The sequence below is a fragment of the Melospiza melodia genome, chromosome 22 (assembly GCF_035770615.1).
Source record: "Melospiza melodia melodia isolate bMelMel2 chromosome 22, bMelMel2.pri, whole genome shotgun sequence".
NCBI classification, from domain to species: domain Eukaryota; kingdom Metazoa; phylum Chordata; class Aves; order Passeriformes; family Passerellidae; genus Melospiza; species Melospiza melodia.
In genome coordinates, this window is record NC_086215.1 from 5044032 (window position 1) to 5068158 (window position 24127).

General features: G+C 43.8%; 1 protein-coding gene across 4 annotated transcripts in view; it reads right to left on the reverse strand.

Annotated features, from left to right (window-relative positions):
• Positions 1-24127, reverse strand: part of TNC (tenascin C) — an 80387-nt gene that overhangs the window by 54280 nt on the left and 1980 nt on the right. The gene's annotated exons all lie outside the window — the stretch shown is intronic.

The following is a 24127-nucleotide window of genomic DNA, read 5'->3' on the forward strand; positions in this document are numbered from 1 at the left end:
TCCTTTTCTTTCCTGGTGTTTTTGTTCCCTAGAAGAAGAAGGAACAGTGTAAGGGATTAACAATGGCTACACCACCCAGCAAAGGTGTGACACTGCTTGTGTGCTGCATCTGCAGAGAACAACACATTTGGCTCTACAACACCTTTAGGTTTTACACAGCTAAACTCCAGATCTAATTCAAATTGATAATGCACAGTACAGTAATAATTATTTAAATGCTTATTTCTTTTGTTCTTTACCTTTCTTTTGTGTTTTGCTTCCACTTGTTATTTTTTGTCTAGTATTAAACACCTGCAAGTACGTTCCAGTGTTTTAGTACTTCAACTATTTTAGGTTTTTTATTTTACATCAGAATGTTGAATTTCTATCACAGGACCATCACACTTCACCCAAGCTCCTGAGCTTGCTCTGATGTATAATAGCAGTAGTTTTCCAGGATCTCAGTGTGATTCTGGAGGAAATCCCACCAGACATGAAGAAAGCTGCTGTTATTTCCAAGTTAGAGCAAATACAGTGTGTTGTAGAAGATTTAACTGCCTCAAGCAGAAGACTGGGGCAAAGATGCCTGCTGAGTCTCAGCTCAACTGAAAACAGAGGTAGATAAAATAAATATGTGTTCTGTTATGATTTAACCAATGTTAAATTCTGTATTTCGTTCATCCCTCCACTGCCGGAAGGCTGCTCAAGTTTGAACCATGTAAGAAACTTGAGACATTGTCAAAAGTGCATCAACACCACCAAGATCATTCCATCCCTTTTCTAGAGGTTTTAACTCCAAGATTGCTGTGGAATCTGAACGCCAGGGCTTGTAGCTCCATAGCAAGTTCCACTATGTGATGATTTATCAAGAACATGAAGATAAGTGGAACTCTCTACAGGTGGAAGGTTCTGGTGTCAGTGCTTGTACCACAAGGATTTTATAGTATAAAAGTAGTGAGACACAAGAGAAGCAGACTCCAACAAGAGAGACAGCAATAAAACTACATGTGTAAAAATGCCTTTTTAGCAGCCAATATCCCTTTCCATCAGGCAGCATTTCCCACTGCCTGATCTTTCCTTAGCTATAGCGCAATAACTCGTGTACAGTTACAAGCACTGGCTGGGCTCTACAGCTCCTCCTGAAACTCATTCCTTTCAATTAGCTCCCCTGTTTCCTCTTCATCCTCAGTCTGTGCCTGTTCCTTTTCAGTGGAGTGAGCCAGGGGAGTGCAAAGACATCCATTGACTTCCATGCAGGATCAGCCCCTCAGCACGTAGAGTGAGGAGCCAGAGCAGTAATGGACTGCCTGAACAAGCACACCTAATAAATGTCATCTCAGCATTTGTTTTCCTTCCCTCTCCCAGAAGAGCTTGCTTTAATGGTTAGATCAGTGACTGTGCTTTCAGTGGTTGCAAGCTATGAAATGCCAGTAATGGAGGAAACAGCAATTTATTCTCTAAACATCATGGTTTTGATGCTAATTTATTTGTCAGATGAGAGACCAGCCTCTTCCACCCTTCTGATTCCCCCAAAGTGATGGGATTGTTTTTCCCATGCTATGCCAGCTGCTTTTGTGAGGGAATGACAATAACACATCAGACACTTCACTGGAGTTTAGTGGGTTTAGTAGGGAATGGGCAAACTTCACCCCTTTTTACTGGGGAATAAATCAGAAGTAAACAAGCAGCAGGGAAGGTTTTTTCCTTATGGAAAACCATTCAGCTTTAAGGCATTTCTAACACTTACCCCATTTGCTCAAATATTTCTGCAAGCCCTGCCTCCACCAAAAGAGATCACAAAGTTATTAATAAAGAATAACAGAGACAGACATGGTCCAGGTCTCATTTCTGACTCAATCCCTAAACTGGGTTGCCACTTCATGAAATGTGCTCAGGACTCTATTTAAAGTGGGATTTTAGTCTCTAGCACTCCCACTTTGGCTTTGCAAAGTGCTTCTCATGCAATTCTATGTGCTGCAATGCACTTTTTGCCCCAGGACAAGATCATACAGCTAAAACTGATGCCTGACCCTCAAGTAGTCACTAAAGGGACAGGCTGCTTGACAGATGGATCACTAATGGAAAATGGAACAAACTGGAGGCAGCTCTGCATCTCATTCTCGCTGAATTTTAGTGAAAGTTGAGCATCCATTTCCTTATGGCTTCTGGAAATCCCAACCCACAGGAATATGGGCCTTGCCCAAACCAAGGAAGTTGCACTTTTTTTCTGCTGACAAATCACTTAATCATGGCACAAACTGTAATTTCTTTAATATGCCTGGAAAATGACAAACCTGCTCTGGCAAGAGCCACTGTCACTGTCACCTTCACTACTGGTGAAAGCCACAAGAACCCCAGGACTCTGAGAGGACACTTGCTGCATTAGAGGCAGCCAAACCTCTCAGCTCACAGATGAAACTGGAAGAATTAACATGTCTGGGCTGACATCGTTTTGAAGTTTCTGGAGAAGCATCGTGGTGGTCTAGGAGCAGCATTTCTTGCCTGCTCTCTGACCCCTTTGCTTTGGCCCCTGGTGTGATGTCTGAGCTAATCCATCCCCATCAGGTATTTCCCATCCCATCTGCCACGGGCCCAGCGTGGTTAGCTGAGCTCCTCTCCTGCATCTGACATCTCCAAAACAAGACACCTTCCTCCAGCTCTTTATACATCAGCCATGGTTTTGGCTGGGAGAACAAAGAGGACATCCTTCTCCCCAGCTCCTCAGACACATCCAAACAACAGCTCTGACCACAACCGACCACCCAGGAGCAGGAGAGAAATGAAGCCACAATCACTGCCAGGCTCTGCTGTCCCTTCATTTTCCCTCCTCTTCCCTTCAGAGCAGCTCTTGTAGATTGTATTTTAAACCTGCCTCTTGGAGAAATCATCTTGATATTTTTTTGTAGACATCAGCTGCTGGATTATTTAGGGGCACCTAAAAAGTCTTGCAGCAAGGGTTGGCAGAAAATGACCCTTCCCAGCATGAGTTTGGCCTTGTGGTCTGTAAGAGGAGCTGGGTGATGTCTGACATCTCTCAGGTACTTTGAGAGGTTTGTATGACCCACAGTGTGTCTAGTTTTACAAATATTTTGTCTAATAAGGAACACCTATTATCCTAATGAGCTGTGCCCTCAGATCTTCCTGCCACCCTGACTACAAAAATACTGGACTTGATGATGTGGGTGATATGCAAAATGTTCTGCTTGTCATGCAGGACAAAAAATCTAGAGCTTTCTCCCCATCTGGTCACAGACACCTCTCCACCCTCCTTGGGCAAGAGTTATCTCCTGCTCCCTGAGGCAGAACCTCAATTTAAATAAGAAAAAAAATGTGTTGAGGCCTTTGACACATCTTAAATATCTGGTTTAAAAATAGAGATTATGAATTGAGAAGCAAATCGTAGCATCTCTGCAGTACGAGAGGCAAAAGGAGATTCAGGTAAGAATTTTCTTACATGAACATTAACTTTAGAAGTTAGATTTTAACCAAAGAGCAGAAAAGGGCTATTTCTAGAAAACTCTCCTTAAAAACTTCATCACTGCCTGGTGATACACTTAATAATATGTGGTGGAGGTAAGGTGGACTGTCAATAGCACAAAGGGAAGGAATAATTTTCATTTCCACTGCAGCCCTTTCATCTGAAGATTTGAAAGCATGTCACAGTCTGGCTGTAAAAAGCTGAAAAAATGTTATTAAAAAGGGTTATTTCTTTGTTTAGACATCCCCCCTTCCCCTTACCCCCTCCCAGCATTAGAACTTTTCCAGGACCTTTCCATTTAATTAGAAATTTGTTTCTTAATAGGAAATTTTCAATCAATCTTGAATAAAACCCCCAGGAATCCTGACTCCTGGGGAATACTAAGCAAAGGTAATGCATGAATATTTCCCTTCCCCAAAGCCATATTTGCTGGAAAGCAGCAGGTGTGAGAAACTAAATTAATGTCTGCATACTTTAAAGTCCTGGTGTAGCACTCCAGTCTCTCCTGAACGTTCAGGAGTGGCAGAATTGTGAGATGATTTGTGGGTATGTGGAATGATAAATATGCAGATGAGAGCCCCGTGCAATTTTAATCAAAACAGATTGCAGCAAGGAAGGAATGGAGGTGTTAAAAACTCCATCTCAGCTGTCCTTCCTAACGAAGGCAGAAGGCTGATTAGATTTGCTCAGACACCTTCTACATGTCATGACTTGGAAATTAGACATGAAAATGGCCGGGAAAAAAGAGAGGGGGGGAAAATAAAGGAAATAATTCGTGTCTAAGCAGATACTTCCTACATTTCAGCAGGAGGGGATCAAATATTGTCAGCACCATACTGGATTCAAGCACATCTTGTTAAAATCTGGGTAAAATAGCAGCAGGCTGGGTTGTGACAGGGAGGAAGGCTCAGCTGGAGAAGAGCCAAAGCCTTCTCCAGGGAACACAGCAAGGAGCATTTTGAGGTTTGTAAATTGCTAACCCCAAAACAGCTCTCTGTGATCTGTTAACTGCAGGAAATTCAAGTTTCCAGGGTTTCCTCCAAGGTGTGAGCTGTGTGCTCCCTGCAGCCTGGAGTGCCCAGCAGGGCACGTGTGGAGTTATCACTGCCCCCTCCTCATCTACTGCCACCAAGACAGAAAAGAGTTATCATCTCCTGGGGATATTGATACCATCCCCTGTCTGCCTGCATGGGCAACTGGGGCATTTTGTGCAAGGAATGCCAGCAGTGCTGTTCCACAGGACTCATAAATTGAGACCAGAGGGCATTTTCACAAGGCAAGGCCTCAAAAGGTGCAACCCCTCAAAACCAGAGTGCTGGGCTGGTTTTACCAAGAGCCTGTGACTCCTGAGGCTCTGGGGATCTTCTCCAGAAAAACTAGATTAAATCTGAAGTAAATTGAAATGTTCTCAAAGCAAGGGGCTGGGGGGACCTGGAAGTTTTGACGTGTCAGGCCAAAACATGAACGGCTCTGACTTCATCATCTTTCACTGCTGGTTCCACACACTCATAACGGCAGAAAATAATTTTCTTTCCATTCCCAATTCCAACAGGGTGGAGGAATCAGCAGGGATACTCAGTGCAGGTCAAACTCCATTAAATCACAGTGGAGAGCAGAAATTCATAACAGTCCTAAGGCATCAGGCCTGAATCTTTTCAGCTGAAATGATCAAAGACAAATTGTCGCCTTCTTTTTTCCCCACCCACCTCTTCTTTATTTACACATTTACATTCTAAGGAGAGGAATTGTAAGGCAGCTGAATTTAGAGTAATTCAGAAAATCCACTGTGTTCCCCGAGGCTCCCAGAGAATATGTGTGCAGGGAAGTGTGGCAATTGTTTCAACCCCAATTAGACCCCACAGATATGAGCAGGCCCTGAGGGTATGAAGCTCCAAAGGGAAATTTTCATAATTCAGGAATTTTCTTCAAAGTCTTAAATCAGCTGCACAAGAGGTGAAAAGAGGGTCATAACTTTCAAAGGGGCCAGGAAGAAGCTGATTGCCTTTTTCTCTAACAGATAAAGTGCAGAGTGATAAGCAGGAATCCATCCAGGTTCCAGGTTGAGAACTTACCTTGAATTTATAGTCAAACAGCTTCACTTCTACCTCCATGGTCAGGTCACAAAGAATAAGCACCCTGAAATGCTCTACAGTTTTCTGGATAAGAAGTCCCACATCTGGGAAACCCACACGAAATTATAGATCCAGGCTTGGTGACCTCCCTTTAATAAATAGCAAAATGTGAAAGCCCTGAATAAAAAGCCTTTGCCACCTCACCTATTTCACCATATTTTCAGACTAAAGCTTTTCCTGGAAATGACAAAGGGAGATAATCATTAACCAAAATGGTTGTGGGAGTGCAATGAGAGTGAAAAAGAGGGAAAAATCAAGAAAACATCCTCTGGAAAAACTCCATGGAAAAAGGGGCAGAGAGGAAACAACTGGAAGGAAGATTGAAAAGTTGTTCAATGAGAGGAGTTGAAGTGTAGGGACACAAGTGACACAAATCCACTTTTTCTGTCACAGAAGGGACTCAGTGATGTCCACAGCCTCACAATAGGAACCTCATGGCATCCACATGTGCTGGAGGAAGGCAGAGAGCCTCTTTGAAAGCTTTTGGAATTATAATGGATAAACAAAGCACACTCCTCCACTTTTTAAATACAGAAAACTGGGACATGGAGAGGCTGGCACTGAGAATCCCAAGCTCCCCAGGAGCCTCTGCTCTTTTTGCTGAGGTATTTTACCCACTGCAAGCCAGAGGAAGCTGATGCAGCTTTGCTGAGTCCCACCACAGTGGTTCAAACACCTCCCAGAAGGCATTTATGGCTTATAAAAGCATATTTTCCTCTGGATGTGCCTGCCTTTGTGACTTGAATCCTTCTCATTCCAGGACAAACCAGCAGTTTGTGTTTGATGTGGGTGAGCAGCCACAGCTCAGGGCTCTGGATGCCACCTGTGTCCCATCTGGTGCTGGCACTGCACATTTCAGGGCAGTGCGGCTCTGGGACTGAGGACAGACAAAACCCAGAACATTCTGAGTGCAGAGATGGTAGCTGCTCTGCACAGTTAATTTAGGATTCACTCCTGAGCTGTCACACATGACAGTTTTCAATGCATCCATCATCCATTCCAAGGGCTTTGCCCATGCCACTGGAATTGGTCATGAAAACAACAGGAATTTTAGATTATCTTAAACCCTATGAGAGGTCCTGTGATCACATTTATACCTCAGACTCTTTCAAAGAACTGCATTTAAACAATTAAAACAATTCATGGGTGTGACCATGTTCACAGGGCTTCTTGGATGAGGGAAGAGACGAGGATCTGACTCCATGTTTCAGAAGGCTGATTTATTATTTTATGATATATATTACATTAAAACTATACTAAAAGAATAGAAGAAAGGTTTTATCAGAAGGCTAGTTAAGAATAGAAAGGAATGATAATAAAGGTTTGTGGCTTGGGCTCTCTGTCTGAGCCAGCTGACTGTGATTGCCCATTAATTAGAAACAACCAACATGAGACCAATCCCAGATGCACCTGTTGCATTCCACAGCAGCAGATAATCATTGTTTACATTTTGTTCTTGAGGCATCTCAGCTTCTCAAGAGGAAAAATCTTAAAGAAAAGATTTTTCATAAAAGATGTCTGTGACACATGGGTACTTTTTGCCCTGCACTGCCCCTGAGATCCTGCATTAGATATCACTGAGCTAAGCCTGAACTCTTCACCCCAGCTCAGTTTTCACCTTTGGATACAGCTCTTAGATGATGTTCCAGTTTTGGGGAAGCTGTAGGGTCTCTGTTTCACAGATCCTACTGCACACCATCGTGAAATAAACAACTTGGATGCATTTTAGCCTCCACCCATTCCACCTTGGCTGGAAAGCAGCACTGCCAGGGCTTTGCCAGGGCTGTTTTGGAAGGAATTTTAATTAATTGCTTTGTGTACAATTTAGAATTTAACAAAGGCTCATATTTCAAAGCCATCAACATGACAGTGCCACAAAGAGGAAGGAGAAATAATCCAATGAAGCCAACACCTATAAAATGTGAAAGAGCTCTGGTAAATTCTGAATGATAAGCATAAAAGGAGACCCATGAGAGACTAAACCTTCTGTTGTACAGTGACCAATTACCATGATTATTCCATTATAAACGACTTTTGTTTCAGAAGTTTTGTCCTCTTAGCCATGGAAAATCTCTCCAGATCTATCCTTGGTCAGGATCTCAGAGAGAGAACAGAATTTTCCAAACTAAACAATGAGTTTGGCTGTTTTTCAAAGCAGAGTAAAAATTCAGGGATTGGAGGTGGTCTTATTCCAGTATCAATGACACTTTTGATCAATGAAATATTGAGTATTTTGGGCAAATCTCATGAATTAAATGAAAAGTAGAGATACAGCTGGGAGAAAATGACTGCTGAAAACATGCAATAATCAAAGAGAAGTGAAAAACAGATTATGGGATGCAATAACAGGATATGGAACCCAGCAATCAAGAGGTGCCTTCCAGTTTCTGGGTCCTACAGGCTTTGCTGATTTATGTTTCTTAGGAATTACCTGGCTGATGATGAGAAGAGCAAAGAAATGCTGCCTGAACATACCATTGCTATTTCTATTCCATCAGGAGCAAGGCACAAGAGCTCAGAGGAGAGCCAGGAATGTGGGAATGGCACCGAGCTGGGACATGGGAGAGCTGAGACCATCCCTCAGCTCTGCCATTTCAGCCCAGTCACTTCTCACCCTGATTTCTAATAAGTCTAAACAAAGTACAAACAACCAAACTTCCGAATTCTATATTTCCAACTGCTCTGGAAAGATTCTTCAGTTTACCCCTATGAAAAGACTTCCTCTGCTCTCAATTTTTCTGCACAAACTCTATCATGCTCTTCATGCTAGAATTCTTAATTCTTTTAATATATCACCTGGATTAGAGGTAGCCCCAAGGGTGTTAAATAAGAGGAGAAAAGTGCCTACAGGTTTATAAAGTTTATCACAGCCACCCTCTAAATATCCTGGGGCTTCTGCTGGTCAGGATGACCCCGAGATGTGTTAGAAAGTCTCTTTTCCCGGCCCGGCTGTCGAAGATGGACTCAGAACTCTTTAATTCTCATTCTCATGGTTGTTCATTGTTTCTTATCAATAAAATTCTTTCTCTGGTCTGCTAAAGTCTGCTCAGCAGGTCAGACAGAGGCACTCTGCCTGCCCCCAGAGGAAGTGTTAGCTTTTTATACTAAAAATTATGTGTACAATATTTACCATAACTTCCCAATACCTATCACTTATGTTAGACAGTGAGCTTCTACTCTAAACCAATCTAAAAGTGCCAACATCACAGCAGAAGGTGGAGGCCAAGAAGAAGAAGGAGAAATGCTGGACATGCCCAGATTCCTCCATCTTGTCCCCTGAACCCCCATTCTAAAAACCCCCAAAAATCCATTTTTCACCCTGTGACAAACAAATTATTATTCTACTTAGACTTTCGTGCCTTACAGATCCTCATATAAGGTTGGCCATTTTTTCCATGGGTCATAATCAAAGTCACAGGGGTCTTGGGCTTTGTGCCAAGGTCTCTGAGCCCCCTGGCAGGGGTTCTGGCAATCCAGAACAGCCAGAGGGATGTCCTGAATTCTGACATAAATAGGTCACAGATGGGCACAAGATTGATGGTGAAAAGGACAAAGGAGACCTTTGGAAATGGCACAGCCTGGCAGGAGCAGAGCTGCTCTGACACCATCACTGTGGTGTTTAGGGCAGTACTTACTCTTCAGGCCAATTATTTGTAGAATAAACTCAATCCATGAGGCTTTGCAACATCTCTCTCCAACAGGTATCCCAAGCACGATGAAGAATTCGCATTTACAGGAGCAGAGCCAAGGAAGTGGCATCTGCTGAACCCTATGATATCCAGCTTGCCTTGGCTCGTGTCAGAGCCTTGCAGCTATTTCAGCTGTTGTTTAAATGAGAAGCATCCAACGTGGCATTATGTAATAATTATATATAGGCAGCCAGCCTTGGGAAGAGACCACACTAAAAACAGGAATCCAAAGCTCTTAACTCATTTTTGGTACCACCAGATTTAATAAAATTATCTGTGTTAAAAATGAGTGAAGGTAATTGCTGAGTGACTTAAAAGCATGGTGCAGAATTAATCAGACCGCACTCGTAATGTGGTGTTTAATCTTTCATGTAATTTGCTGCTAAATGTGCATAATTAGAAACAAATAAATGATACATCTCAGTGTGAGCCACAGATGTGCTGCCTTCCAGCATGGTTATGAGTTCCTGACTAGGGATAATGGGGCTTAAAGCAGGTCTCCAGCTTGGGACTTGACAGTGATGCCTCAGGTTTCAGCTTTTCTATTTTTCACATTCTGTGCTGCTTTAGTGTGTGGGTCTGAGCTTCACATCAGGGGATGCTGAGCTCTGTGCACAGAGCAGGGAGACAAAACAATTCCTGCTCCAGCTGGGCACCAAGGACAAATGACCCAAATCTCAGCCCAGGAGCACAAACACCGTGGGCTGGAGAGAGAAAAACAAGCAGGGTGGGACTGCCTGGGCTAGAGCTGGAATGGGACAATGAACTGCAAGGTGCAAATGGAGCAGAACTGATCACAGGGACAGACCCCGTGCCCGGCCGTGCATTTTGGGGCCATTTTGGTTCATCTTGGGTGCAGCCCTGGCTGGGCTCTTGTGCTGCCCAAGGTGGATCCATTGATGTGATGGTGTTCACAGGGGTCTTGGAATGAGGGAAGAGACGAGAATGTTGACTCCATGTTTCAGAAGGCTTGATTTATTATTTTATCATATCTATTATATTAAAACTATACTAAAAGAATAGAAGAAAGGATTTCATCACAAGGCTAGCAAGGAATAGAAAAGGAATGATAACAAATGCTTGTGACTGACTGAGACAGTCTGGACAGCTGGGCTGTGATTGGCCATTAATTAGAAACAACCACATGAGAGCAATCCCAGATGCACCTGTTGCATTCCACAGCAGCAGATAATCAATGTTTACAATTCGGTCCTGAGGCCTCTTAGCTTCTTAGGAGGAAAAATCCTAAGGAAAGGATTTTTCAGAAAATATCATGGCTACACATTGAGGCATTTTAATAAATCCCTGCTTTATTCTTTAGCTCTGTCAAGTCTCTGTTCTAGCTCAGCCTTCCCAAGGCATAAAGAGGATATTGTCTTTTAGTTTATTTTACTTCAGGAACTGCAGGAGTCCTTCCTGCATTTCCTTGGAGACCTTGTCTCGCAGAAGTGTGCTGGGGTGGGGAGCTGCTCCCCACATCCTCCTCTTCATCACAGGGGCAACAGGAGCTCAGTCTTGAGCCCAGACTGAGATCCCAAAGCTGCTGGAAATCCATCAGCAGGGATGGTATCCTTGATACCCTTGGCATATTGGTGCCGTCCAATATTGGGTGCTAAAGGCCTTGAGAGCTCCAAGACGCCACAATGGTGTCACTTCCAATCCGTCAGGGAGGGATTTGTGCCACCTCTTGGCAGAGGGGGAGTTTGGGGAGCGCCGTGTGTGACCCCACAGAGCCGCCCCCGGCTGCCAGGGCTCCGAGCATCCAACAAAACCCCAGCACACAAAGGGAGCTGGGAGGGAAATCCAGCTCCATGAGTGCATCCCTGTGCCAGGGCTGGCTGCTCCTGCAGGGCAGCAGCCCAAAGGCAGCTCCAGCCAGCAGGGCAGGCTGCTGGGGAGCACAGAACCTGAATTTCCATACGGGTTTCGTCCCAGCCACTGAGGAGGACATTGGCAAAGCATATGCCTGGCCAAGGGGAGGTGGATGAAGCATTTCCTTGCAAAGGTTTATTTTGGGTGTGCTGGAGGCTGAATTGCTGTGCTGGAGTAATCCTGGGGATGAGGTCATGTGTTCCCTGAAGGGGCTGCTTTGTGGCCCGTGTTAGTTAGCAACGCTTTTGCTCTTATCAAGCATCTGATTAAACTCACAAAAGAAGGGTCTTTAAAAAACAGGCTCAGGCAGAATTGAGAAGTGAATAAATAAATTGAATTTGGTTGGTTTTTTAATTTTTTTTTTTTTTGCCTGACAGGAAAAGCAGAGAGGAATAAGATGGGAAAGTGGGATAAGGCACTGATTCCTTGTTCTGAGATGACAGAACAAAGATCTTCATCTATTCTCAAGGTTTCTACAGAGCCAGCCCTGTGGCAGACACCAGTTGCACCCATCCATGAGGCAAATGCCACCTGGGAGGGTCACAATGCAGCACCCAAAGAGCAGAAACCATCCCACACCTCTCCCTGTGGAGTGACCCAGCACCCACCTTCTGCAGCAGTGAACCCTTCACCAAACTGGGCTTTTGATCCATTTTGGAGGAGGTAAACTGAAACTGGACTCCAATTTTTATTTAACTTGAAGAAAAACTCGTCTGGTTTGCACTGGTAAGCACTCAAGGATATTTAAATATTTATAAATTATATCTACTGTGCTTATTAGAATGACAGTATTTCAAATCAGTTATTTGGTGGCATCAGTGGTTCCCTATATTAGAAGAAGTGGTTCCCTATTTTAGAGAAATATTTCTCTTTGTTCCTCTCATTTTGTATAATTTCATTCAGTATTTCCCTCCATTGACCTCTCCATTGGATGTCCAGAAAAAAAAAAGTGTAAAAGTTGCCTCTATAAAAGAACTGGAGCCAAGTGATGATAAATTAACAGGTACCACTGCTTGAAAGTTTTTCACAACACATATTTGGTCATTGAAAGGTGCCATTTTTCATTTGATTCTGAAGACTCAGCAAGAAGGAAGCTAAGGGGGAGTCAGCAGCATTTCAGGAGTTCCCATTCTTGAGAAAAAAAATTCCCTGACAAATCTTTTTTTGTAAATGTTTGAAACCAGTAATGGCTTGCTTTGAACCAAATGGCCTATTGGAAAGGATACCAACCTCAATCATTTCTTCAAAGGATTCCTGCTCCTTTTTCTAATAAAAGCTGGAGCAACCCGGCCTTCAATTACTAAGTGAAAATTTATCAAAGTGAACCACAGTGCTCGTGCTTTCCTGCACCCCAGGACAGAAAAAAGAGAATTAATTTCATGTTCACTCCCACCTCTAAAAGCTCAGAGTTGTGCCCATCGGGGAGTAAAACATGTCAGTGCATCTTCAAACACCAAACTGAACTTTCAGGCAGCAAAATACTTCAAATATACTGGTCCAGGAGCCAGAGGGCTCCTTATTGCTGCCTGCTCTGCCCAATTACCTTCAGCTTGTTACCATCTCCAAGCACAGGGATTCTCCTTTTCCCCAGACTAATTCTGCTTGTTATCCACCCAAGGGTTGTAACTAGGGATAAATAACATTCTCCTGCCCCCAGGATGTTTGGCTGGGAGTCAGCTTGGCTGGGGATGTAAAACAAACAGCTTGGGAAAGTGGGGAAAGAGAAGAGAGCAGAGCTGGGGAGGGAGGGAGGGGCAGCAGAGGAGACAGACACTGAGATTTCTCAGGTTTGGGATTTGATGGTGCTGCTCTGGTGTCTTAGACAGCTCCTCTTCCCCTTTGCCTTCACAACATGTTAGACCAGCTGGTGGATTCGACCCCTTGGCACTGCAGCTAAAAATGTGTCTGTGTACTATGTTTTTAAAAATCCTGGTTTTGTTGGAAGCATAAAAAAGGATAAAACCATGCAAAAAAGATGCTGCTGAATGAGTACAAGGGAATAATGCAGCCTGGAGTAGGTTGGCTGAAGTAATGTCTCACTCAGGGTTTATGTTGCTCATTCTTAGAGGTGCAAAGCCCAGGAAATGAAAAAGCTGCATCTATAAAAAGCAAAGGGCTTTTCTTACAAATTAGATCTGTTCCCTTTAGGATGTGAGGAGGTGAAACTCTGAATGCTGAGCTGGAAAAACCAAACAAATACTCATTTGGAGTAATCTTATTTTTTAGAATATATTTCAGCTAACATTCCCAACAGTGGCACATGTGTGGGTGTGATTTTCATCCTGGTCCTCATGCAGGATAAGGAAAGGAGCAAATTCCTTCTGGATTTGTCCTGTGGAAGGTGATGGACAGGAAAGGGGGCACAGAGCTCACCTGTGCTTTACCACAGAGCCTTGGTTTGTGGTGCTCTGACCTTTCTGGAGAATATAAAATCTCCTTTATGGAATCTTGGAATACAAATTGCTAGATTGGTTTACCAAGGAGTTTGCTGAATGATGGGGAAATCTAAAATGTGATAAAGTTGGAGGTGAATCAATAGGGCAGCCAAGGAATCAGAGTTTAGTGGAAAGGTGAGGAACAGAATTAAGGTGTCTTTGCAGAGTGGGAATGAACAAGTCTCCCAATGAATGGATTCCCCAGGCTTGGAAAAACTACATCTCAGCAATAAGGGTTGAGATAAAATCTTCCTGACTGAGGGTCTGCCATCCTCAGGTCTTTTCCATAACAAGAGAAATGGACCCATGGAATTGCCACAACACCTTGAGCTCTCAGCAGAGATCCCAGAAAGTGCCCAGAACCTTGGAGTTAAAGGTGTGGTCCCATGGTTAGGACTGAGGCCTGAAATTCAGGCATCCTGCTCTGAAATGATTTCATAAATCATCTGCTGTGCCTCTGTTTAACCTCTGGTAAAACCTCACAGGGGCAAGGTGTGTCCCTGTGAATTGAGTATTCCAAGGACCTCACAGGAAAGGTGCTGTTAAATCCTCATTTCCATAATTAAACATCTTCCTGAGGAGTGCTGTAAAATTGTCAGAAAATACATCATTAGAAAGCAAAGAGCTGGAGAGTTATCCCTGCAATGTGGGAGAGAAAGGGAAATCAGCAGAGCTGCCCCAGCCCTGGCCCAGCACAGGGAGGAGCTGGAGCTGCTGCAGAGATCCAGAGGAGGCTCCAGGGGGATCAGGGGATGGAGCAGCTCTGCTGGGAGGAGAGGCTGGGACAGCTGGGATTGTGCACCTGGAGAGGAGAAGCTTTGGGGGGACCTCAGGGTGGCCTGGCAGGGCCTGGAGGGGCCAAGAGGTAAGATGGAGAGAGTCAATTTTCAAGGGCTTGGAGTGCCAGGACAAGAGGGAATGGCTTCAAACTGAAAGAGAGAGAATGTTTAGATGGGATATTGGGAATTGTTCCCTGGCAGGGTGGGCAGGCCCTGGCACAGGGTGCCCAGAGCAGCTGTGGCTGCCCCTGGATCCCTGGCAGTGCCCAAGGCCAGGCTGGGCAGGGCTGGGAGCACCTGGGACAGTGGGAGGTGTCCCTGCCATGGCAGGGGTGGGATGAGATGAGTTTTAAAGTCCATTTCAAACCAAGCCATTCTTTCATTGTTTGAAATTTTTCTTTTTCTCTTTTTTTTTTTTTTTTTTTTTCTCTTTCTTTCTCTGAAATCTTTTTCTCTGTAGAAGAAAGTCTGACCAGATGTGCAGCACAAACGCACAGAGCCACAGGACTGCCTGAAATTTTGGGGTAATAATAGAAAACTGCAGCCTTACTCTGAAGCCAAGAGGTTGTGCCAGGCCAATTACCAGAATGAGAAGATGAATCCATGGAAATAAATTGTAAGGTTACCAAAACCCACAGGGAAAGACACCAGAGAATTTGAGAAAAATCTGCAACTGACCCAAAATGAACGTGTCCAGTTCATTCTCTTACATCAACTGGAGGTCCTTTCATCTCTGGAAATTTTATGGGATCTGAGGGATCATTCCCACACATGTGCACGATCCTCCTGCACCTTGGTGTGCCAATGTTTGCTGCTGTTACACAACCCAAGTGATTCACCCCTGTGCATGGGAAGTGCAGGGGAATCCTTCATCCAACTCTGACCACAGAAGGAATTTTACAGCAGCCACAAGAAACAGCCTGGTTATTTTATAGAGCAGATCACTCAAATGCGTTGCATAAAAAGTAAAAAAAAAAAAAAAAAAAAAAAAAAAAAAAAAAAAAAAAAAAAAGAGAAGCAGCATTACAAGAGGTAACCACGGGAGAACTCACACCAAACCCAGCTGGTCTAACTCACAGGGACTGGGATGAGGCACAAGTTAAGAGGGAATTCAGTCTGCCCTTGCAGCTTGGTTTTTTTTGTTAAGGGTTCCAACACTTGAGCATCAATTCTGGAAACGGGAGCTCAGAAAAGAGACACAAAAGAAGCAGGGCAGTGGGGTGCTCTGGAGCTGCATTCAGGCTCCTGGCAGGGGGCACAGCCATCAGCCAAGTGGAGCAATTTACGACAAACTCAAGAGAGAGGGGAAAAAAAGCCATCTGCTAAATACTTTTTTCTCACATCTGCAAAGAAACCTCTGTCCTTGCTGTACCTGTCAGAGGGGGAAGAAAAAGCCCACGGCAGATACAGCCTGGACAAAATCTGTGGGTTAGAAACAGCAGGGCAAACAGAGATGGGAGCAGCAAAGGCAACAATGGATTCAGAATAACTGGTGCTGTTCTAAAAACAGAAGCAGAGCTGTGGAAATGGGTCACATCCAAGGGACTCGTGCAAAGCAGAGTGGATGGATCACACCTTCCTTCTGCCTGGGTTTTAATCACCATGGGCAGACACATATTCTAAGTGCAGATACTGAAAAGGGAATATCTTTCTCATACCTTTGCGTGTGGGTTTGAGTTCAGAGCAGCAATTCTTGGCACTTCTGCTGAAAGTGTTTTCCACTCTAAGACTGATTTACAAATATAAAGAATTAGTTAATCCTACATTGTTCTATGAAATGTGTATACTACTAATTTTATAGCTGGGTAAATAAGCCAGAAGCACATCAAGGCCACATTTATAAAAGGAGAGTGGTCTGCAACTTCCTTTTCCTTCATATGAAGTTACGAGCTGAGTATTTTCAAAACCAGGGTTGCAGAAACACCTGGTTTCTGCCTGATCCCCCTGTTTGCATTTCCAGCACAGGAGTGACTTTTACCCATCCCTCTCTGATGGCTGGAAGTCTGGGGAATGACTTTTACCCATCCCAGAACTGCTGAACAGAGAATTGAATGCAGGCCATGGCAGAGCTGCCACAGACACAGAAACCTCAATTAGTGCCTTTTCCAATATTAAAAAAAAAAAAAACCTTTCACAGCAAAAGCAGCTCCTGTGCATAACCTCCAGCAGAAACCACTGCTGCCTCTCAAGTACGTCCTGTACCTTTTAATAAAGCCTTTGCTAATAGCAAAAGCATTTGCTTGGGCTCTTGGCTTTTCCCCGCTCGCAGCAAAGACGCGGGGCTGGAAAAGATCTACAGTTTTCTAAACTTGTCTTTGGAAAGTTTCTCTGCCAAGTTACACTTTGTCAGGAGCTCATTATTTTCTGGAGGCTTCGCTTTGAAATACTTTGAGGGCTTTGCTGATGCATTTTGAGAGCATGGGGTTGGTGTGCTCGCTCGCATGAATCACGGCAACTCGTGTTCCTTCCACACACACAGCTCTGCTCCATTTCCAGGCCCTTCTCCACACTCTTGCTTCCAAAACCACCTATAAATTTTCCAGAGCCCTTTTTCACAAAGTTCTAGGTGGTTTTGGGATGGGATGGGAAGAGCAGAAATTCAAGACTTCTGAATTTTCTTCCCACTCCCTTCGTGCCAAGCAGGAGTTGCTGAGAACAAAGGAGCAGCCAAGTCCTGGAGATGGGAACTTGGCCAGTGTGATTTGTCTCACAAGTTCATGATTTAGGTATGAAACATCATCTTTTTTACTGATAATGAGAGGTAGCAAATAAGCCATCAATACTCTTCACAAATGTAATAACAATAGGTGGAGGAATAGCTGGTCTGATATAAAAAACCAGATGCCAAATTAATATATTAACCAAAAGTATTGGTGAAATCTGTGCAATAGAAATAAGGATCATTTATAAGAACCATAAAATACTGACACATTAAACAAATACACAGTGAATAAGCACTGAGACAGCACTGCTCTGTACAGCACCTCTGAGGAAGCTGTTTTTCAAATTTCTCCTGGAGGTCAGGAAAAAGAGATGAGCCAAAATTCTGCTCCACACACCCAACCCCACACTTTTCCATATTTAAAATCATTTTAGCTGAAGGAATGTCACGTACAGAAGCGAGAGAGGTGGAATTCTTCTCTTTTAACAGCTTTGCTGTAAGTAAGAGCATGAACAATTTACATTTATATTGGTCTGGAATAATGGAAAGTATTTAATTGTATGGATTGCTGCAGATGATATTGGTCAGCAGGCAGCAGGGTACTTTCAGAATCCATTATGAATATTTGCATGTGCTTTATAATTTTACTTTGATTTAACCATATACTTATTCAAGCACTAAAAATGACTCAGGACTCAGCCATAAAAGCCTGCTACCGTTCCTGAGGACCAGAATTATCATTCCTGTCATTAGCAGACTTCAGGCATGGTTTTAAAAGAAGCTGAGGGAACAGATGGGTAACCCTTCACCAGGCAGCTCCTTGCTTTTAAACCAATTACAAGTTTCCCTGGGCAGCTTTTCCTCCCTGCTGGAGCTCCTCTGTCCTTGGTACTAGCACCTCAAACACACAGGAATGTGCACATTTTTCTAACTCACAGGACCACAGAAGGAGTTCCTTGAAATCTGACTTCCAGTAATCGCCCCCGGGCTGCAGATCTGCCTGGCCTAGTTCTGTCACATGTGGTAGCATCAAGAATTTGCATCTTTGGCAAGCCAGGGAAGGGTAGCAAACTCAGAGCAGAGCAAAACGCTTCGTGAAGAGAGGATGGAATGAAATCAACCATGGCTTGGCAAGGCAAAATGAAATATAAATGAGACGCACAAGATATGAGACAAATTGAGTGCGAGGCGTTTGGAAAAAGAGAGGAGGCTGCTTCTGAAAAGTCCAGTCTGGGGAAGTTTTGCAGTGCTCTGATGTAAAGCAGAGGCACTTATGTAATGTGATGGAAATTACAGCCATAAACATAGCCCTGAGCAGTGATTAATGACTGAACTCGGACAAAAATCTGCACTGCTGCCCCAAATGTCAACAAATTGGACACTGCCACATTAATGGGAGGCTTGAGAGACCTCCACCAGCTCTGACCTTGTTCCCTTAACCCACAGTGACTTGAGCCCTGCCCGTGCTGAAGCCTTGGCTGGCAGCAATTTGAGCTGTGGCATGGTGAAAGGAGGGACACGGAGCTCAATTATCCAGCGCCAGATCCCCAGTGAAATCAATGCCATTGTGTCACATGAGAATTTGGCTGGCAGCCCCTGAAGTCTGCCCAGGAGAAACCCATCCATCCCCTCAGCAGGGCAGGCTGGAGGGGACAAAGCAGGCAAAGAAGGGCATGGAAAATGCTCCGTGGGTTTTAATTTCCCCTCTGGCAGCCTGGGTTTGGCCCTGTGCTGCTCCATGACCTATATGAGCACAGAGCAAACTGGAGCAGCCCAAGGCACCCTCAGCACAAAGATATCATTAAGGCAATGGGTGTTCCATGGACATCCAACACCCCACACCAAAGGGAATTCAATATTGCTCCTGCCAGCAGGAAAACTCTCTCCCAGGTGGAGCTTGACACTAAAACTCAATTTTTAGTTAATTAATTTAATTTTAGTTAAATTAATTAATTCAATTTTTAATTAAATTCAAATTTAGTTTAAAATTTAATTAAATTCAATTTTTAGTTAAATTTTAGTTAAATTTTTAGTTAAATTTGTTCTGTTTATTACTGGAATATTAGGGTACAGGATTACAGGATATTTAGGCCCATAAATAACACAGAGAGGCTGGGGAAGTCCCCATCCCTGGAATTGTTCAAGATCAGGGATCAGAACAACCAAAAAGGCATCCCTGCCACATGGCTGGTGGCAATAAACTGAATTCCCTTGTTTCTGACAGCAACCCTGGCAAATCCCAATGAATGGACCTTCAGTCGATGTAAGAGAATGAGCTGGACCCCTGCATTTGGGTAAGTTGCAGATTTTTCTCCAATTCTCTGGTGTCTTTCCCTGTGGGTTTTGTTATCCTTGCAATTTATTTTGCTCTTGCTAAGGCAAATAAACAATATATGAGATAACAGCCAGAGAATGACAAATAAAGGAACAAATAATGCTGATGTGTTTGAGAATGGCACTCTCTGGGTGCTGCAGGCCTTCCATCAAGCCTGGAGCTGCAGCACTTGGAGTGCTGGCTCCCTGTGATTGACTTGCTAACCTGTAAAGTGGCTAAGTCGACATCATAATTAACACTTGGCAGTGGAAATATAAATTCCCTGGCTTGTAGGTGGTATATCCTCCTCTAAACACTCCACTTGGCCACCAAACTGGAAAAATAGATAGGACATTCATAAGGAGCCCTCACCATGGGAAATGCCAGAGGGTTTTTTGTTTTGTTTTCCTTTTTTTCCTGGAAACTGTTTACATGGCCAAAATCCTTCAGTAAGAAAAATGATCTGAGAACTTTCCCTTCATATGTATCCTGTTCTGCAGTGCCTTGTGGCCCACAGTGTGCAGCATTCATCGGGAGTCAGCCCTGAATTACGGCGCTACAAGCAATACAGGAGGGAAGTACAAGCCACAAGCAAAGGGAAAATATGCATTACACTGGCTCTGGCCAAGAGGAATGGGCTGCCTGCAGATCACAAGCTACCTTTATATCTTTCTTGGCATGGACCTTTGTCCCACAGCACAGAGAAGCTATTTAGGAGGATTCAGCAGGCCCAAAAGAGGCTGTCCTTGCAAAGGAACCAGGAGAGACAAAGAGCCAGTGCAGAGTGGGCACTGAGCTCCTTTTGAGAGGCCAGCAAACAGCTCCTGACAAGATGAAATCCTGAGAAGGGAGATAACCACCAAGGGCTGGTGCTGAAGTGCTCAGCACACACTGAGAGTGACCCTTTCCTGTCCAAACAAAGGCTTTTCATCACAGCAAAGAGGCACAAAACCATCGTCCCCAGAGTCCTCAGCCCACAGCCTCTCTCACCTGCACTCTGTGCCTGACAAAAACCCCAAACTGACCAACAAAATCTGCCTCTTTCCAGGTCTTTTGATTTCTTGGCAAGGGAAAGTGAACTTATGTCTTGGAAATAAAGCTTTTTTTAGCCCTTTTCCAGCCTTTCCTTAATGGTGGAAATAACTCTTTAGCCAGTTCTGCTGGGCACACAGGGAAAGGATCCCACAGTTTGATTTTCATGTATAAGAATAAATTTATGTTCCCTTTCAGCTTTGTGCTGCCAGCATGGTGGGAAAGAAGATAAATTTAAAGAAGAATCAAGACTGTTTAGATTGATATTCTGGTAAATATCCTAATTCCATGACAAAATTAGCATTTGCAATTTTAGGCTTATGAGCTTAGCAAGTTCTGGTGCACGAGTTAAAGCCAAAATCATTATAATGGAATTTCCCCGGGCTCTCAGTTTCAGCCTCCTGGGAGGCTCCTGGCCAATATCTATCCACACATAGTCAATGCTCCAGCCTGCCATGGGAAGAGACAGCCACTACAATAAACCTTTGTTGAGCCCAGGATTGAAGCAAGCACTTTAGGAAAAATCTGTATTTAAGGTTTCTCTCCTACCACCCTGCACTTTCTCCTCAATTGCTGAAGAGAATATGTTTTTTCTGAGCATGAAACAATATCATTTTTGTGGGGAGCTTGGAAAGGGAGCGCTTGCATGAATCGAAGAAAAGCTTCCTTTCTCTGCTGGGTTTGGGGAAAGGCCTTTCTGTGGGAGTAATCTTTCAAAGTAGGAAGCAGAGCTCCCCCATTGCTTGGGAAGAATGGACCTCCAGTGGGCTAATATGTGATGGATGACTGAATGCAAACTTGGCAACACTGCCCTCCGCTCCCCAAAGAATACAAAATGCCACTGCCTATTGGGCACCGGGGCTCTCCCCTTGGAAGTGCTGGAAACTTGGCACCAGCCCACCTTGGTTTAATTGAAACTGCAGACAATTAAGGATGGGAGCTCAGAGAAATTTCTTGCGACCAGATCAGCTCAGGATGGATTTGTCTTGGGTGATTGGCTCATGTATAAGGCAAACAAGGACATAAATGGGGAGTTATTTCCCATTGACTCCACAGCCAAATCTCACATTGGAGGAGTGTGTTGGGAAGTATAGTTTATATTAATAAGTATTATTAATAAATACTTATTATATTAATAGGTATTATTCAAATTCTACATCTGGATATGCTCTTTGAATCTATAGGTGGAGGCTTTTTGATGTTATTTGGTCAGAAACAGCACAAGCAGCATATAGGAGAAAGAAATTATGCATTTAGAAACCCAGGAAAATCTTACATTAAGGACAATTCTAGATATAATGGCGCATCTATCATTCATTCAATGCTAAAAAGTCACACTAAATTATTCAAACTTTTCCCTTTTAGCAGAAGGATCCCCATCTATTCCTCTTTTCAATGCCCAGACAGTTCCTGCAGGCTCCAGAGCCGCCTCTTGTCAGGCAGCATCCCACTGACTCCTCCTCCAGTCTGCCCATTCCGCACCGTGGGGTTACATCATGCACTCAGGGATTTCAGGGGCTGGAACCATGCCCAGCCTCTAACTTTTCCCACATGTGGAAGGCTTTTAGCTCCAGCTCTGACTGGCCAGAGGGTCAGACACACGAGTGGACAGCGAGCACCGAGGTTTCACACTTGTGGAAACCCTGAGCTCGGTGGAAACTGCGACCACTCAAGATTGTCCCTCAGGGTTCTTCATTTCTCTGCTTTCCAGCAGTCCCCTTCCTCAAAGGACTGCTTTCTTATTTCCTTTTTCTCTTCACTATACAAAGAATTTTTTGGGGAATAGCTAATAATAGGAATTGCAGGTTCTTTGTAGCAGAGAGCATAATTTATTAAACCTCTTCACTCCTAATACAGTGAGGCTCTAAAATGCTGGAGCACTTATTACAACATCAACCAACCAAATCCATGGGCAAGTCTTCTTTAATACAAGTAGTTTAATGAACTAAATTACATCTTAAAACCTCATAAGCAATCTGTACACATTCCTAATTTTGAGCTCATGACCTCAGGTTATGGTGTTTCCTGTCCAGAACTCATTAGTTACTAATCCTATAATTGCTTGCAGTTTTGAAGATTTCTGAGCCTGGTAGGTGACAAAACATTAACTTATTTCACTTAGATTTCTGTCTTCCTTAGTTTCCCACTTCAGCAACAATGATTTTTTCAGCAATCTGACATCAGCAGCTTCCTGAAAACCACTAAGAGCAGCTATTACATTTTACAGTAGTTTCAGACGTCTGCAGTTTATAACCACAGGGTTAGATCAGAGCTCATTCTTTGAGCAGGGTGTGCTAAACTCACACCAGTAATCAAGCCTGAGAAAGCACACGTTGGTAAATCAGACCCCAGCTTCAAAGCCCTGCATCTCAAACTGACACAGTTCAAAACAAATTCCTTTTATTATTGGAAAGCTGAGATTTCGAACTTTCCAGGGATGTAAATCATCCACTCCTAAGCTGGAGTTTTATGAGCCACTCGACCTTAAAGCTGTCAGTGGCCCTTCAGCTTAGCAGACTGTGAGGGCACGAGGCCAAGGAGGAATTTATCAAGTCACGGGCTTCAAGTGAGAGTAATTATTTAAGCACTCTGGATCCACAAAGGTAGGACAGGTGGATGTGTAGCTGATAACCAAGCAGACACCACCCTCTGCATTAATCTGCCTTCCAAAGGTAATATTCCTCCAGGGATACCAGGGCTCTCTAAGTGATGCAGGGCTGGATGGAAAGTCTTTCTCCCTCACATCCACTTCCACCAGACACCCATTGTTCAACCCAGGACAATTAAATGCCATCAGCACCACTTAAACCTTTAGGCACATCCTACAGGGCTGGGTAGACAGAGGCACTGTGATGTACCAGGAAGGCAGCACAGGACTGGCTAAGCTGGTTTTCCTAATGGTTTTGCCAGGAGGGATGAAAGGGTTAAAGCTCTGGCTCCAAAGCAGCATCACTGTTTCACAGACACTTCTGCTTTTTAATTCTGCCTGACTCTTGAAAAGGATGAGAGTCCCAAAAGGCACAGACCCTACCATTTAATCTCATTTTCTTATCAAAAAAGTGAGACAATGCTCAAGAACAAACTTTGACAGTCTCTTTATAGCAAATCAGAACGTCTTCACCCATGAATAGTCTTTGGCTTTTTTTAGATATTTTATAAAAAGCACTAATGTGAGAAAAAGCTGCATGTCAAACACCTTTAGAAATGATGTTAGAACAACATGATAGTTAAGTTTGAGTGAATACTGAGGAGAAATGATTCACTTTTAAAGAGCTGGGATAATAAAAGAGGATGGCTTTCAAAAAGTCTCCAGCTAACATTTACTCAGAATCTGTGGAGCACATTTTAGCCGGTGCTTAGGGATTTTCCCAGTAAGTTCTAACACCATTAAGCATCACTATTTCAACAGGAGATTTGGGTCTGGTTGTTTGTCTTTTCCATGTGCCCATGACCACCATCAGTGATTTCTGTAGCAGAATTTCTGCTTTCTCTCCAGATGAGACCTGACATTCTCATCTGCAGGCTGGGGGCTTTGCAGCAGATCCTGTGGCTCTTCCAGGGCTCTGGAAACACTGATAAAGTAACTCTAGTGACAGGATTAAGGGCTGGGACTTGCAAAGAAATTTCTCTGGGCTGAAAGGAGCCAGAGGATAAAATTAATGAGCAAAAAATATGGGAGGTGAATGCAGGTTTGGTGTTTGGGAGAGTGTGACTGGGTCAGTGATGGGAGGCACAGCGCTTGTCACTCTGTCCCA